Source organism: Zootoca vivipara, chromosome 7 (assembly GCF_963506605.1).
Source record: "Zootoca vivipara chromosome 7, rZooViv1.1, whole genome shotgun sequence".
Taxonomy (NCBI): domain Eukaryota; kingdom Metazoa; phylum Chordata; class Lepidosauria; order Squamata; family Lacertidae; genus Zootoca; species Zootoca vivipara.
The window spans coordinates 54,612,397-54,630,624 of NC_083282.1; the positions used below are offsets into that span (position 1 = coordinate 54,612,397).

Below are 18,228 nucleotides of genomic sequence, written 5' to 3' on the forward strand. Positions count from 1 at the left end.
TGCCAAACAACAGGGAGCACCATCAACGACAGGAGAAGAGAGATTGACATCTCTCCATCTGAAAGGAAGAGTCATCTCCGCACCCCGTCGCCCTTGTCTCCCCCTCCCTCCTAGTCCAGAGATTTCCATGCATGAACAGGAGGGTATATAGGGGGACTTCACCATTTCCCGGGTTCCTTCCTTCTTTCCAGAGGCAGGGACCCTACAGCTGTAGCTTTGCATTCTGCAATAAAGGGATCAGTTTGTTTTTCCTGACAGCATCGTGTGGTCTCTGTCATTTTCCCGGCGGAGCTGAACTTAGTGCAAATTTTGGAGCTTCCGACCCGCGTCTGTCCTTCTTAAAAGGCAACGCATTTTGGGGTACATTTTTCATAACACAGGCATGGAGGAGGCGCATAACATTGTAAATGCAAGCCTTCACCGGCTCTATTATTTGAAGGATGGGCTGGAACTAATTAGCACTTTATAGAAAGAGGTACTGCATGAAAACCATCCACTCGCTGAGATGCTGCAGGCACAGGGAAGCTTCCAAGTTAAAGAGATATTCTCCCTTCTGTTTACAGAACTGTTGAGTATCCTGGAAACAGCTGGTGGATCATTTATGAACATTACACATGAATGCTCATAAAGCTGCAGTTTATAAGAGAATCGTGTGATATTGGTTCATGGATCTGCAGGCTCATCAATAAATGCAAGGCAGAATATCAAGTGATGCGATATCCCTTGCAACAACATGTGAGCAATTCCTGGCTCCCTGCCTGTGCTTCTGTCCAGCAGACTTATGCAAATGACTTCATTTTTTTCCTGAAACTCAGCTCTTCGCCTGTATTTTAAGGGCTTGTGAAGATGAAAAACAGGGAGAGTGGCAGGGAGAGAGAGAAGCACCATTATAGCATAGCATTTGGGGCAATCTCTGCACAAGATAGAGGGCTGTGTTTGCACATACCTGTAATGCTAAGCTGAACAAGATTGGCCCTGCTTTGCCCTTTCCCAGTCCTTTTAGCTCTGGGCAGTGCAGCAGCTAAGCTAAGGTGCTATCTGGACCCAAGATCACAGTTAAGCTCTCTCCTCCTTAACCCTTGCAGCCACTTTGCTCTGTCCCAGTATGCGATGCCAGAACAAGGAGGCCAGATCCATGGCACTGCCCTTCCCCACCAGCTGCTCCTGGGTGTGTCTGTGCCTTTGGGAAGCAGCAGCCACCAATAATGCCTCTCCATGCGTCCTCGCTAACATTTCCCAAAGGCGACATCCTTGATTAAACTGATGGCCCATATGGGAGGCGCTTTACAGAAAAACCGAACAATGCTGTACCTAAGCCTCCTAAGCTGGTCCTCGGTACCTGCAACAACAAACCTACCCCATGGCTGTTGTTTCGTTGCATGAAATCTGGTATTGGTGGGGAGAAACCCGTATCTCCTTCTATACAGCGAGGATTACGAAGCCTCAGCATCCTGCCTCCACCTGGTACCAACCTGAAGGCGTCTGCACAGCAGCTGCTTCTGGCTCCTTGAACAAAGGGGCACAGCCTGGGGCAGCAGGTTTAAGGCAGATAAACATACCAAGGAAAAGAAACAGACTCTTTCCCCCCCAGAAAACTGTAGCCTGATAAAATGGCCAGGAGCACAAAGGGAAGGCTTTGTCTAGGCCAGGGAAAGGAATCAATCAGCAGAGAGCAGGGAGGGAGAGAGAGGTGGTGGATTTATTATATTCCATGAACGTACAATAATAAACAGACATCTGATTGCTTGCTGTTTCGTTCTCCTCCCCACCAACAGGCATTTATTACTCCTTGCCTGGAGTGCTTTTAAGCAAGCAGAGGCAGCATCTTATCGCTGGACATTGCTCTACCTATGCTGCTTCCCATCCAATACTACGGTCCGTGTCTTATTTATTTTCCCAAGGCAGATCGACAGGCAGCATGTAGCGGCAAGACCTCCCATCCTTGATCGGTGCATCACAACCTGAGGGAGGCTGCTGTGAGAGAGGCTGATGGTCCTGCAGTCACAGCCTGCCTCCAGTCTCCTGCAGAGCCAGGCACTTACAGCTGGATCCTCTTTGCAAAGAACACAACTCGTAGCCAAGGAGCAAACTGTCGTGGCCGTTTGCCTGCAACAGAGCCCTGCCTGATTTATAGCAGCTGTGGAGCCAGGCTGCTGTGTCAAAGGGTCCTCCGCAACACCCATCACTTTAGGATCTGAGCACTTCTAAATTGTCCCATAAATCCTAAGGAAGTGGCTTTTCAAAGGTGTTCCATTCCCATTTACAGGGTTTCGCGACCATCTAGCCTAACAGTTGTCAGGGAGAACATGACAGATGATGCCACAGAATTTGAACTGTCTGAAAACAGGATCTCTATTATGGGGAGCCTGGAAATCTAACATTCCTTGCTGCCAAAGTGCACTCGATATCACCCCAAGTTTGCGCTCATTTGAAATCCCAGCCGTGCATGTCCATTTTGATGGATCCAGACAGAGACACTCTGAATGTTGCTTCCAAAATTGAGATTTTTCAAGTGCAGGAGTCAAAGCAAAAAATGTCAGTAACGGAAGACATGTGATTAGCATGGGGGCGGGGAGGGGGGAGCAGGGATTCTTCAACTTTGTGAATTAAACCCAAATGGCTAAATGGCTTGCACAAATAACTAGCCCTTGGGGAACATATTCATAAAGTCTGAGTCATGCTACTCTGTTTCTCATTTATTCTGTCTTATTTTCATCTTTACCAGTTAGAGGGATGACCTGGTTTAGCAAACCCTGAGTTTTATAAAATGTTCATTCAATCTGGCAACCTTGCTCAACAGCAGGATATATACATCATTAACTCATCCCAAAGTATTAACGACTAAATTGAAACATTTACACTTGGCATTAAAGCACCTTCACCTATGATATCTTACTCTCTCTTTTTTTTCTAACACCTGATCCAGCAATCTGGAAACATATATGAAACTCCCCAGACTGTAGGGACTCCCCCCTCCCCACATGTCAATTCATCTTATTTCTTTACAGCAATTTACCGAAAAGGTGAAAACTAATAAAATAAACAGTTGATGCAATTTCATTGCAAATTCAGATAAAATATAGCCGTTTAGCAATTCTAGTACCGTAGCTGATGTAGAAAAGCAGCCAGGATAGAAAAAACCAAACGAAACAGATTAAACACTAAAAGCCTGCTGAACAGGATGAACTTAGCCTGACAGCTGAAAGATAGCAAAGGCGGTGTCAGCTGCCTCTCCCTTGGGCAGGCCTTCGCCTACTCCACTGAGGTTTGGTGGAGGAAGGAGTTCTGCAAATGCATAGGAAGGTGTGTGCTGAGATGCCTGCCCTACTAAGACAAGCTTGTTGTGAGAGCTTTGTTTGTGCACACAAGGATATAGGAGACTCCATCCAGCTGTGCATTCATTTCATCATTGCCACTATTATTCAATTTACTCATCACCTTACACTGAAGCTTTGAGGTGACATGCAGTGAAAACTGTATGAAACAAAAGCATCCAATGTGCTATAAGTTGCAATCAGTACACAGGCATAATGTTTTATTGCGTTTTTATACATGTTGGAAGCTGCCTGGAGTGCTGGGACAACCCAATAAGATGTGTGGGGTATAAATAGTAAAATTATCATTATAGAATGGGACGTCCCTATTTTCATCGGAGAAATGTTGGCGGGTATGCAACTCTGATTGCTTCCCCCAAAGAATCCTAGGAATGCTAGTCCATACAGCTGCAATTTGCAGCACCTTTAACAAACTACAGGTCCCAAAATTATATAGGGGAAGCCATGCGCTATAAAGGTACGGCATGGCTGTGACCATATTCGAAAGGTGGGAATAATGGTTTATAAATGGGTGTTTAGAAATCCAGGGAAACAGAGGAGTGATAAAAGGACACCGGCTTATCAATTAGTGATTGGGCATCTGAATTCACCTATGTTGTTATTGTTTAGTTGTTTAGTCGTGTCTGACTCTTCGTGACCCCATGGACCAGAGCACGCCAGGCACTCCTGTCTTCCACTGCCTCCCGCAGTTTGGTCAAACGAATTCACCTATATCAGGGTGGAAAACTTCAGGCTTGGCAGGGGGAATGTGGCCCTCCAATCCTTTCTATCTAGCCCTTGTCCCTCTTCCCTAGCCACACACACCCCAAGCCACACCCCTCACTGAGCCTGCTCCACACCATACTCAGGCACCTTTTTATGTTATTTTGTTTTCTGTAGCTGAAGCCGTTCCAAAGTGTGTGTATAGAAGCCTGCAATTTTGGGCCGGAATGCAGTGTGTTTTGCAAAAGTGAGAGTCACATCTGTTGCTCTGCCATGTTTGCTTCTAGATCTGCCTGTTATGGGCATGTGGCCCCCAGAAGGTTTGTCTATGAGAGAACATGGCCCTTGGCCACAAAGGATCTCCCACCACTCACCTATATCATCAAAGGGAAGAGAGTCTGATACACTGAACCACCATATACAGGATTCCAAAGACAATGGCTTGTTTTCTGCTATGACCTTTATGTCACTGGGGGTGGGGGTGGGGAAGAAGCTGTCCGAGAATAGCAGGACTGCCTTATTGACGTTGCTCAAAGCGTATGTAGGTAGTGCTGCACCTTTCTGAGAATCGAGATACGAGGCAGCCAAGAAGATGTGGCTTGCCAAAAATTAGCTCAAGCGCCTGCTCGTGTTCTGGCTCTGTGCAAACATCATATGGCTCACAGGCCTTAAAAGCCTGGCCCAGGTATTGGCAGATTTTGGGGGAATTTTAAACATCACCATCTGCTGGACTTAAAACATTAGAAGAGAAAACAACAGCTAAATTCCATGTTCATTAAAGTCAAGCTAAACACTGTAAGAAGAAACCACAGGATGGAGAACTTTTTTGGGAGCACAGAAAAAACAGACCTACAACAATAAAGCATCCTGCATCCGTAAAAGTGCGGTCTTGGGTTTGTTCCTGCACAATATTATTGTTATATAGTCTTACTTTCTGTTCCATACCAGCCTGTTAGATAGGGCCAGGCAGAATAGGCAGAAGGATGGAGGATGAAGATTATCAACAGCTGCTAGCTACAAGGGCTATGCTTTGCATCCACAGTAGGTAGGACGCAGTATGCTTGTGAATAACGGTTGGTGGAACTGCAGAAGGGAAGAATGCTCCTGTGCTCATGCCCTGCTTGTTGGCTTCCCACAGGCATCTGGTTGGCCACTGTGAGAACAAGATGCTGGACCAGATGGGCCATTGATCTGATCCAGCAAGGCTCTTCTGGGGTTCTTAAGGGCTGTAGAGCAACTGCAGTGGCAGGACAACTGCTTTGTATGCAGAAAGTCCCAGGTTTAATCTCCCTGTATCTTTGGCTGGGGCTAGAACATACTCCCATCTGAAACCCTGAGAATCGCAGCCCATCTTTGTAGATGATACTCAGCTAGCTGGACCAACTGTCCAATTTGGTATAGGCAGCTTCCTATGTTCCTAAGGGATGTTGTAATTACAAGTGAAGAACTGAACCTCGGGGATATGAACTTCCCAGAGATTACCGAGTGGTGACATTCTGATGTAATGCTAAATCATGTTTCAGCGCCAAGCAAACAAGCCTAGCTTCCTGCCAGGAATCTGGGCTTCCTCTTCTTCTTTCTGCACATTACACTTTACTTTTCCCCTAACTGTGGCTTCCTAGGCTAGGCTAATTTAAAAGGGTAAAGGAAACCTGACAGTTAAGTCCCGTCGCGAACGACTCTGGGATTGCAACGCTCATCTCGCTTTATTGGCCAAGGGAGCCAACGTTTGTCTACAGACAGTTTTTCTGGGTCATGTGGCCAGCATGACTAAGCCGCTTCTGGAGAAACCAGAGCAGTGCACGGAAACACTGTTTACCTTCCCGCCGGAGTGGTTCCTATTTATCTACTTGCACTTTGATGTGCTTTCAAACTGCTAGGTTGGCAGGAGCTGGGACCAAACAACGGGAGCTCATCCCGATGTGGGGATTCGAACCGCCGACCTTCCGATCGGCAAACCCTAGGCTCAGTGGTTTAGACCAGGCATCCCCAAACTTCGGCCCTCCAGATGTTTTGGACTACAATTCCCATCTTCCCCGACCACTGGTCCTGCTAGCTAGGGATCATGGGAGTTGTAGGCCAAAACATCTGGAGGGCCGCAGGTTGGGGATGCCTGGTTTAGACCACAGCACCACCCGTGCCCCTTGCTTAAGCTAATTTACATGGTGCCAAACTATGGTGCAGGGAAGGGGAATCTGCAGCCCTGCTGATGTTGTTGAATCACAGCTCCGATCATTCCTGACTGTTGGCCATGCTGGACGGGACTGATGGGAGTGGGAGTCCAACAACATCTGGTGGGACACAGGTTCTCCATCCCTTCTTTAATGCTACATCTGAACAGTAGCCCAATTTCTCCCTGCATTAGATCAGTGGGGAATGCTCAGGTTCCCCAGTCTCTGTCTCTTTTTTGTTTCCCTAGATATGAGAGATTGCATAGGACTATAAGAGCCTGATATTTTAAAGGTTGGTCTTATTTGGGAGTATCTACACTACAGCAATATAACTCTCTGTGGCTTCTCTTTGTTTCTCCTTAGAAGTACAGAGAAACTTTTTATTTTTTACAAACTTGGGACACATAAAAATTGCCCACAATTTCTCTCACTGCAACTGAAAGAGCTGCAGGCTTATAAACTTCAGCACTAGTTTATAAGCCATCAATTTCTCATGACTCACAGTTAAATTACCAGCTCAGTTGCTTCCACCCCATAAGGTGGAATCAGCATCCCGTGCCAAGCCCAGTGCAATTTTGGAGGGGCCAAACCCCTTCCAAGTCATCTCCCTAAACTGCTAAAATTATGAAGTACTTTTTTGCCTTTTGGACCTTCAATATAGACAAAGGGTGCTAGAGAGAACCTTTAAAAAAAAACTTGGGATGAAAAAAGAGTCTATGGGGGAAAATGGAAGGTAAAAATTAAATATATACCATTGTGTGTGCTTTTGTGTATGTCTAAAGGGTGTATGACTGTGTGCGCCCCCTCCCTCACCCACTACAGGAATGTGGCCCCCAACAGTTCTCCATTGGTGCAAAGCAGCCTTTGGCCAGAATAGATTCACCCACCCTACCCAAAAAGGACACCTAGGCTGATGTCATCTTCCAAAAGACCTTTGTCCTGCTTTCAGGTGGTGAATTGTGTCGGTGCATCTGGCTGTAATCCAGAGTGTTGGTGGTGGTTCAAGTCCACCAAGGGATGGGTTGGACTAGATGATCCTCAGGGTCCCTTACAACTCTATGATCTATGAAAGACTAATTCCCATCTACCCTCTGCCTGTTTTTTTATACCCCATCCCAGTCCTTCAGCTTCTTCACTTTTGTGTATGTGTAATATTATTTGTTTCAGTCGTTTCTTTTGCTTTAACTGACTGGTTTGTGTGCTGGTGATGTTTTATGGATTGATACCTCCCTGGAACTTTTTAGGATCAGGTAGGCTAAAGGTACTAATTAAAAAAACCCAACCAGTACCATCATCTTCTTTTGATATCAGGAGGAGCATGCCCACTCCTGAAACATAGGAAAACAAGATGATGCCTGACAGCAGCAGTGCATGAGGTGGTGGTTAAAGCAGTGGTAGCAACTGTGCTTGACAGGACCAAGAGTTAGCTCAGCAGGTAGAGCATGAGACTCTGAATCTCAGGGCCATGGGTTCAAGCCCCATGCTGGGCAAAATATTCCTGCACTGTAGGGCTTGGACTTCCAACTCTACAATATGATTCTATGATTCTAAGAACATTTCTGTGTTAATTGTTTGGGGGTGTGGGTGGGATCAAATTGCAACCCTGTTAGCTCAGAAAATCATGAGAGTTTTGTGTTGACAATGGGGGTAGTATTGCAGCCTACAAATTCATTCCTGCCATTTAAAATGTAGTGTGATGTGGCAGTTTATCCATCAAAAGCCACAGTTCCATAATGCAGCTGGTAAAGGTTAAGGGACCCCTGACCGTTAGGTCCAGTCGCGAACAACACTAGGGTTGTGGCACTCATCTCACTTTATTGGCTGAGGGAGCCGGCGAACAGCTTCCAGGTCATGTGGCCAGCATGACTAAACCGCTTCTGGCAAACCAGAGCAGTGCACGGAAACGCCATTTACCTTCCCGCCAGAGTGGTACCTATTTATCTACTTGCACTTTGGCATGCTTTCGAATTGCTAGGTTGGCAGGAGCTGGAACTGAGCAACAGAAGCTCACCCCGTCACAGGGATTCGAACTGCCGACCTTCTGGTCAGCAAGCCCTAGGCTCAGTGGTTTAAACCACAGCGCCACCCGCGTCCCAATGCAACTGGTACTGCAGTGCAAAAGGAATATTGTGACTGTAGCACCAGCATGATAACCAGAAAGACTAACACAATAAATCCCACATCTGAATGCAGTCTTAGCAAGTTTTCCAAGCCCAGGTTCGTGGTTAATCTCACTCCTCACTAATCAGGAGCTGCAGCCAATAACAAACCTTGGTTATGAATTACAGTTAGTGAGAAATCTTAACCACAAACCTGTATTCATCTTTTGCTGCCAGATTCTAGACATTACCGTTGTTGTTGTACTACTACTGCTTTCATCAAACAAGCCACTATAGATCTGCGCCCAAACAATTGTTCATTACACAAAGCTTGCACACTTGTTGCTCAGCTGTTGTGGTGAATTAGTAGGGTGCCTCCAGTCATCCTTTTTATTGTGCATTCATGATTATTTGTTCTTATGATGGTATCAGAGCATTTATACGTGATCTCGCTTTCCATACTGCTTGCACCTGCAAATGTTTCGAGGCAGAGACATGCTTCATTTCCAATCAGTGTATGTCCTGTTGATTCCTGCTGCATTCCTGCAACTTTTCTGACCACAAATGTTTGTGTGTGTTTTGCTTCTGCTTTTGTTGCACTATATAGCACAAGAGTGCCTCTACAGGAGGCAATAATGTGGTATTACTGGAGAGGCTTTGCAGGTCAGCTAATAAAGTGAAATGATGCATGGAAGGTCCAGTATAAATGCACCACAAATGGACTATTATTGCATTAATGGCATGTTGCAGAAGACATGTTGCCTTTCACTATCACTACATCAGGTTATTGTGCCTTGCTTCAACGTGCCATAGCTGAGATCAACTGGGGAATCTCTGAGGGATGGCCTCAGAAGATTTGAGGTGGCTGGCCACCCACTCAGGCTCCTCTGGAAGGCTCCAGCCTTCCAGGTGGTCTCCAAGGTTCCCCATTTAGGCAGGTCATTTTTCTTTTCACGGGCAGAATTAAAACCGCATAAGTACAGAAAATCCCTCCTCTCTGTTTCCAATTGTCCAACGCAAACAAACTCCAAACCCCAAGCCCCGGGGCAGCTAAGGAAACTCACACCACAGTGCAGCCCCACAGAGAAGGAGACGTGAGTGAGGCAGAGAAGCTGGCCTTTGTCCTTCCCCTCACGGGAGGCAAGGGGTGGTTCAGCCTTCCTGGATTTCAGTTCATGCATTCCTGGGGCCACTAACTACATCTAAGGCAGCGAGACTGTAAAAACATCACCAAGAAAGTTAAACATCTAAGTGAGCCAAGACAACTTCCAAAAGGGCAGCTGAATTCTTGCATCACTTATAGATCATAGAGGGGTTGCGGAACAGAACCTTTGGTGCCATCAAAACCAAAGTCTAGTCAAAACCCAGAATTTTGATGTGAGCCATGAGCTAGCCAGATTTTGGCTAAATCGATCACAGCTGCACTCACTCACTCTTTGCATGGTTTACTCACACACTAGGGTGGTCTTTTCCTGGACTCAATGGCTGGGTGCATTCCTTAATGCAGTTTCCCATTCCTGCACCATGGGCAATAGTGTGGGTAGGAGGAGGATATAGGCATGAGTGGGCTTCACTCGACAGATTGCATTTCACAAACTTCCAAGACCCAAAGCACATTTTTTTCTGAATTAAAATAGGAGGGACACTTCGCTCTTAAAGAGCTTGCTACTAGAGTGTGTGAGAATCAGCCACTCTCCAAAGAGTCTGCCTCCTCTCCCTGATGAAGTGATGAAGTGTGCATGCACACGAAAGCTCATACCAAAATAAAAACTTAGTTGGTCTTTAGGGTGCTACTGAGCTACTGAAGGATTTTTTTATTTTGTTTCCTCTCCCTTATATTAGCATGGGTATATCTGCAGCAGGGGCAGCTCGAAGGGTGTACCAGGGTTTGGTTAAGTTGGCCCCCACCAATGGGAGAGGCCCAGGGGTGCACAGAGATTGCGCTTCTCCACTCTGGCTCAGAGTGGTCAGGAACCTGCCCACCCACTGCTCTGTGCAGTCAGGCAAGGCATGCAGGCTTTTCCCGGTGCCTCAGTGGGGAAATCCAGACACTAGCATGCCTGGGGGAGGGGGCTCCCCCACTCAGCAGGTGGCACTGTTAGAAGAGTGGGCAAATTGGGGCTCAGAGGGGGGAAAGACAGAGACAGCCAGTGAGAGTTGCAGGAGGGGGCGGGGAGGCAGGAGGGGAGGAAGGAGGCAGAAGGGAAGACTGCGAGCAGAGGGAGAGAAGCAGGAAAGCAGGCAGACAGATGGACCAACAGAGGAGGAGGAGAGAAGGCAGAGAAGGGTGGACCTGACCCTGATGTCCGCAGAGGAAGTCACTGGGTTCGTTTCAGCCCCAGAAGCTGCCTTCTAGGATACCTATTGAGGAGGCCTGCATAGTGCAGCAATTCTAAAGAAGTTTGTCCGGGAGCCTCCTTTGAGTGTGGGCAATAGTGCTGTATTTCTGAAGCAGAGATTATTCCATCCCATCCAAGATAGCAAGAGTGGGGAATCTCAGGCCCCCGGGGGGTCAAATGTGGCCATCCAGGCCTCTCTTTGAATTCTCCCCAGCCACATGCTGTTTCCCCAAACCCTTCACCAGGCTTGTTTCACAACCTCCTGGAGTGTTTTTGCCTGGCTGGAATGCGTCCTTGAACTCTGATAGTGACTCTCGCTTGTCTGGACAGAGGATAAAGACCAATGAGTGAGTGAGTGTGTGCAGGCACTGGTCTGTTGTACAAAGCTAAGGTTTACATTCATTGCTCCACTCACTTTCCCCATTCCATTCCTCTTTTTCAAACCACCTGCAAAATTTTGCCCTTACAGTTGCAAACTAAATTGAAAGTGGGACCACAGATGGCTGCCCCGATATCATCATGAGCACGTATCATCATGAATGCACAATAAAGAAGATATTGGATCTGGAGGGGCCCTTCTCTCCATTAAAATGAAATGTGGGGTTAGGGGGTTTCGACAGTCCTGTGGGCCTTGCCTTTGCCAGGAGAGGGCACAAAACACACCCATTAGCAGGAAAGCCATTGTGGTTTCTGTCATGCACTCTTCTCCCCACCAAAAATAATAATTTAATTTTTTTAAAATCACATCAGCATTTTTGATGGGCCCTTCTCTGTTCATGATGACAGCAGGTTCTCTATGCTGCAAGGGCGGGCAAAGTGCTGTTGTCATATCCATTTAATTATTGAACTAACCCTCCCAGTTATTCCAAGCCACACAGGAGAACAGATCAGACTGTAGTGTTGGTTTCGTATCTTAATTGTTAATTTCCCCTGTGCAAGAACTGGCATGTTCAATACGTTTTGGGAATTCATTTGGCATTCAGTATTCTGGCACCCAGTGGGTTTTGCCTTCTGTATCTTCTCTCCCCCCCCCCCCCCCCCGCTCTCCTTCTGTTTGGAGGCATGTAAAATACCAGGAGGGATTAGCATGGTGGGGAACCTCCAGACCTTGGGCCTGAAAGGGTTTTGCAGGGCTGACAATGGCTGTCAAACTTTGCTTGCCAGGAGGACAGGGGAGAGAAGGATTAGCAGGGTAAGGGAAGAGCGAGGGAGTTCCTGTATGGAAATTAAATGATGGATACACTGAAGCTACCTGCTACTGCTCGGAGCACTTCTGCCTACCACTGCCAGATAAATCCGCCAGGGTCCAATGCCAGGATTGGGCTCACCAGAACTCTCACCTGGAGCTGACCCTAGAAATGTATGTAAATTGGGGGCACAGTCTGCTGCCGAAATGCCACTTCTTCCTCCCGCCCCCACCACGTGCCTGTTAATTTTACGGTTGTGTATAACCTTATGTGTTCGTAACTGAGGTCTGTGTTGTAGTCTTGTTAATTTTACCATACACAAACATCTATAAACACCTCTGCCTGTTTATGCATATCTTTAATAACTCTGGCTCTGTGAAAGAATGGGCCAAAGGAATCACTCATCTAGTCTGATCGCTGTTTAAAGGGTTCTTCAATGGTTAAAGTCCCTCTCTGAAAACCAGTGCACCCAGGATGCACGACTCTATGAAATCTTGCAGTACTGTATATTTAAACCCTCCTCGATCCCTAAGATGAAGTGTGGCCCTCTCTGCATGTTTCTTCTATTAAATGAGCACTGGAGAAGCCAGCAATTAGGACTTTGCCAACAACTGTCTCAGCAGTTTGCAGGGAATCAGGCAGAGATCCTCCCACAATTGATTCAACACAACATCAAAGAAGGGAGCATGTTTTGTGGTATCACCTAAACACTGGGGAATCTAGGCATGGCAGCTCATAAGCACCGCTCTGCTTCTCTCTGGATTTCTAGTTCAGCCCCAATGCCTTTTGGGTGTTTTTTAAAAAAAAATAAATAAATCTGGATTTCTTTTCTCTTACAAGTATGCCAGAGAGAAAATGAGGCACAGCTGTTAATTATGTGGGCACTGGCCCCCGTTATGCAACTGATCAAAGGTCGAGAAGGGATCCCACAGAGGCTTGCCTGTGTGTTTGAACAAGTGCTCACACTAAGACCTGATTCTCCAAACAGATTTCTTGCTCACATGAGCAGCCCTGACTTTAGTGAATGAACATAAAGTGTGTGGGGTGTGTGTGTCGTGAATATGACTGGCAGGCAATGAGTTTTCCCAGCTGCCTCAATAACAAACATTGCTGCTACCCACATCCACAACCAGCAGGATTGTACATCAATGCTTGTGTAGGTTATGATGTGAACCATAATATGTTCATGTACAGTTGTGACATGGCTGCTTACCTCCCTCCCTCTCTGGATTCCGGTCCAAAATCTGCTAGTCCAGCATTGCTGCTTCTCATGGGGCAGCTGCTGGTGGAATATATTTTCCTTCAAAACCCACTGAAAGCATCATTGTTATCAATCATTAACAGCCACCTATGCTGCCAGAAAGCTTTAACCTCTTGTCTGCAGGATTGCCCTGAAAGGCAAAGCAGACAGGCATGATTTTAGCCATGCCTACTTCACCTTTAAAAGAAATCCAGACCCTTGCAATTCTTAGAACAAAGGTGCTGCATACAAGCTCTCCTCTCTTCATTTCAAGTTAAGGCATCACAACAGCAAGGCAACTATGAGCTGATGCAAACCAGCTATGTAATCCCCGTTGAGAAAGCTGTTCTCCAGATCACACAAACAGCGGGCCCAACTCCACTTAGAACCCACTTTTCCTTCAAAAGAGCCTTTGAATCCCACAACAACTTTGTAGAGTAGACAGGCTGTTGTTGTTGTTTTCAAAGCCACCCAGCAGAGCAGGGATTTTAGCATGGCTGTCCCCCATGCAAGCCCAGCCCTTCAACCACAGCACTGGCTTTGGAGTTTGTCACATTCACCAAGTGCAGTTTGTCATGCCACACATCCTCACTCCCTGACAAGGTTTCAATCGGCGTGAAGGTTTCAGCTGGTGTGCAAAATCTATGGCTTGTGCTCTTGGCAAATGGCTCAGTTTACGCATTTGTCATGTGCATTGCACAATCTGGGCAGGAGTCAAAAACAACAACACACTTAGCAACAGCTAGAGATAATCTGAACAGGCCTCAAGGCCACATCTGGGAATGCCTTTGGCTAACAAGCTGACATATCTCCTCTTTGCTCTCAAGATAGGAATATGCCTTTGCCTAACTCTCACGGGGCACATTGGCCCATCTCCTTGCCTTCAGTTAAAAGATTCTGTCACCTTCTGAAAGCAACAAAAATCATATTCTAAAAGCACCATAAAGAATAACACATTTATTATTGAATAGCTTTTATGGACAGGAATCTACTTCATCAGATGCATGAATTTTTATCATCCATATTGACAGATATGGATGACAGATATTGATGTCATACAGCTAAATCTGATGCCTTTTAAAGCAAACAAAAAACAAAAAACTTCCAGAGTGTTAGCTATATGAATGCTGTCTTCCATTGAGCCATAAATCTATTTCCCCAAGTTTTCAACAACTAAAAGTACAGCTGCAGATTAATTCCTCAAACTGCAGCTTTCTACTGTCAGCAAGGACCTTGGGTTGTTGTTGTTTTTTAATCTACGTGGGAAAGGCATGTCCATTCCCTCTCCCTCCCCAAATGCTCAGAAATTTATTCCCAAAACAAGAAGGCGGTTGACCACAAGGCTGCTATAACCTAAACATATATAGATGGGGGGAAGGCACAACAGCAAGTGTCACTGGCACATCACAGAGTGTTCAGATTTTTATATAATCCATTTCACTTAACAAGCCTTATATGGAAGTTTAGATGGACTCGTCAGAAAAGGTTGCGTGAGAAATACGGCTTCAAACTGGAATATGGCATCTAGCAGAGGTGGCCTGGAATAGCCCACAATTTTCATTAGGCTTGCGCGTGACAATGAAATTGTGAGACCAAGTGTACCTTTTTTTAATGCACATCATCAATGTGAGCTCTTCATTATGAGAGGCAGATCCAGACAGAAACTTTCCGCCAAGTGTCCCTTCTATTTGGGGAAGAGATCATTTCTCCAACTACTGTATCAAGCCTTGCCCATAGGAAGTTACAGGTGAAAACTCAACCCAAGGGAAACAACAGGGTAGAGATGGAAGGAGTAATACGTGTGCCCCACCCCACCCCACCCCAGTTATATGGGATTAGGATGGTTAGAAGCTTTGTTGCAGGAGTAGGGCATCGAAACTGGGGGCTGAACTAAAGGCCTCACAAAAAAGTAAATCTTGGGAGGAGCTTTGGAGGAAGGAATTTAGTTGACTTCAGGCAGATAAGACCATTCTTCCATCTATGCACCTGCCCACTTCAACAATTAGCATATTTTAGGGATGGGCAGAAGGTAGATTCAGATCTGGTAAATGCTGTGTGGTTTGAAGTAGATGGACAAGAATTTCTAACTTCTGATTGTTTAGCAGCAACAAAGTGCCAAACACCCTCCCTGTAATACAGACACACACTGCCGAAATGAAGAAAGCCTGGGGAGGGGGTGGGAGGGTCTGGTACTCAAAACAAAGCCCTGGGCTTTGGCGCAGGTTTGGAGGGGATCACAAATCTGGGGGTTCATAGTTAATGAAGTATTTAATTCTAAGTATGCCTTTTGTACAGGGCTCTCTGGTGGGTGATTCTCGGAGTCCAATAAGAAACAAAGTAGATCCTGCAAACCATAGAAAGACAGTGCAAAGAACAGGTAAAGAACAGACACTCCTCAGAAAGATGGCTACAAAGCAAATAAATAAGACCCACCCCAATAGGACTTTCAGTCTGACAAGAGAATATAAACAGCATTTCAGAGTTGCTGCCTATCCAGCAGAAACACACACAATTTAAGTGAATACAATTTGACAATGACCCCAATTATTAGCAAAATTTGCCACTCTAAAACAACTTAGCAAGAGGATGGGTTTAAAAGTGGCCAAGAAGAAACCCTTCCTGGAGGCCATTTTTTCAAGTAACCTGGATATTATTTTATAGCAAGTAACAGTTGAAATAGCAAAGGTGCAGGAGAGAAAAGAAAGATGGGAGGGAGGTCAGGGAATGTGAAGATTTGTTGACTCAATGAACTGGTTTGTGTTGTATATTTGCAGTTCTGATGGGCAGGTTCTCAATGCTGATGCTGCTGATTCAGCTGTCATTGAATACTGGTATTGCTGCTTTGTATCGTTTTTTTTAACATGCTGTTAGCCAGCCTGAGGTCTCTACAGAACCACATTTGGCAAGACATAACTCGTAAACCAACCAATCAATCAGTTTTAACTTATTAGTCCAGCTTCAATGGTAAGTCAAATTTAAATGAGTACCATTCTGTGTTTATTACTGCAGCCACACTGCCTATTGACTGGTAACCAGCGCTTGATTACCCAAAGTGTAAAATTGCTTTTCTCGGGAGAAAAGCAATGACAAACCTAGACAGCATCTTAAAAAGCAGAGACATCACTTTGCCGACAAAGGTCCGTATAGTTAAAGCTATGGTTTTCCCAGTAGTGATGTATGGAAGTGAGAGCTGGACCATAAAGATGGCTGATCACCGAAGAATTGATGCTTTTGAAATATGGTGCTGGAGGAGACTCTTGAGAGTCCCATGGACTGCAAGAAGATCAAACCTATCCATTCTTAAGGAAATCAGCCCTGAGTGCTCCCTGGAAGGACAGATCATGAAGCTGAGGCTCCAATACTTTGGCCACCTCATGAGAAGAGAAGACTCACTGGAAAAGACCCTGATGTTGGGAAAGATTGAGGGCACTAGGAGAAGGGGACGACAGAGGACGAGATGGTTGGACAGTGTTCTCGAAGCTACGAACATGAGTTTGACCAAACTGCGGGAGACAGTGGAAGACAGGAGTGCCTGGCGTGCTATGGTCCATGGGGTCACGAAGAGTCGGACACGACTAAACAACAACAACAACAACAACAACAACAACAAAATTGCTGCAGCAGATCAGCTGTCAAAGACCAATCAAGCCAAGCAATTACTTAAGAAAGGGAGGCAGGCATCAAAGTGATAGTCTGTCACTTACACAGATTGTGTCAACAACACACCCTTAAATTCTGCCTGTACCAGTGGAATCAGCACTTCCATTGACTGGGGGAAAGTGTTCCTTTCAGTTCAATTCCCACCTCTTCCAGAGCCAAATCTCATAAAGTCACAGTTACTTGTCTATAGAACTGGGTGAATACGGTAGGTGTGCTGAGTCTTTGAGTTATCTTAGTTACAGGTAGGTACGGTAGCCGTGTTGGTCTGGCATAGTCAAAACAAAATTTAAAAAAAATTCCTTCCTGTAGCACCTTAGAGACCAACTGAGTTTGTCATTGGTATGAGCTTTCATGTGCATGCACACTTCTCCTAGTTTTGGATTGATAGCTATCTCCCACCCACCCCACCCACCCTTTGAGTATCAATTTCTCAGTTTGCCAAATGTGGGGTTTTCACTGCAAAACATTGCAAAACTATTGCAAAACTTTGGCAGTGGTTTGGAGTGAATTGGACAAACGATGTTGGAACCCCCAATTTGATGTATCAATTCCTCAGTTTAGGGGTGCTGCAGAACCTGGGGGTTTCACTCTAAACCCTGCAAAATGACTGCAAAACCCAAGTTTCAGGGTTCATAGTTAATGAAGATATACAGTGGTACCTCGGGTTAAGAACTTAATTCATTCTGGAGGTCCATTCTTAACCTGAAACTGTTCTTAACCTGAGGTACTACTTTAGCTAATGGGGCTACCGCTCCGCCGCCACACAATTTCTGTTCTCATCCTGAAGCAAAGTTCTTAACCCGAGGTACTATTTCTGGGTTAGCGGAGTCTGTAACCTGAAGCGTCTGTAACCCGAGGTACCATAGTAAAAGAGATAATTAGGAAAGGATTAACTGTTGTCCCATGACACTCCCTGGCCCTAATCCCATTTGGAAGATCCTACCGTATTAACTACCACAAACTAAAGCAAAAAAAAGAAAACTGGAGATAGTCTGATAATGGATCTCACAACTTACTGTGCTTTGTCCTGAGATAGTAAAAGCCAGCGCATTTGTTAACAAATCTCATAGGGAAGGACAGACACACAAAGCTGTCATATATTGTATGTTGGTTCATCTACCTTAGTATTGTCTAAGTGGCAGTAACTCTGCAAGGTTCAAACAGGGACTCTTTTTCAGCCCTTTCTAGGGATACAGGAGCTGAACCTGGGGCATGCACCTGTTAACCTTCATCTCAGAAGACAGTTTCCCATCTGTACACTGGGAATACAAAAACAATAAGTTTTAGAAGTCACCTCAGAACTGGCCCTACTAAACACCTTCCAAGATAATAATGCCTGCTCACATCGTAAAGAGCTCATAACCCACCTACTCTCAGCAGCCAGAAACATCATAGCCACACACTGGAGAGACCTGTCAGGAGTAAGCACGGACCAATGGTACCAAATAGTATGGGAAACATCCTTATTAGAGAAACTGACCAACAAACTGAAACT

At 45.7% G+C, this 18,228-nt stretch overlaps 1 protein-coding gene and 1 non-coding gene across 18 annotated transcripts in view; one reads left to right on the plus strand and one right to left on the minus strand.

The window, feature by feature from the left end:
- PLEKHA6 (pleckstrin homology domain containing A6) overlaps nucleotides 1-18,228 on the minus strand; it is a 191,605-nt gene that overhangs the window by 90,205 nt on the left and 83,172 nt on the right. The gene's annotated exons all lie outside the window — the stretch shown is intronic.
- Nucleotides 7,623-7,698, plus strand: TRNAQ-CUG (transfer RNA glutamine (anticodon CUG)). Its single transcript has one exon. It is a non-coding gene; the product is annotated as a tRNA-Gln (tRNA).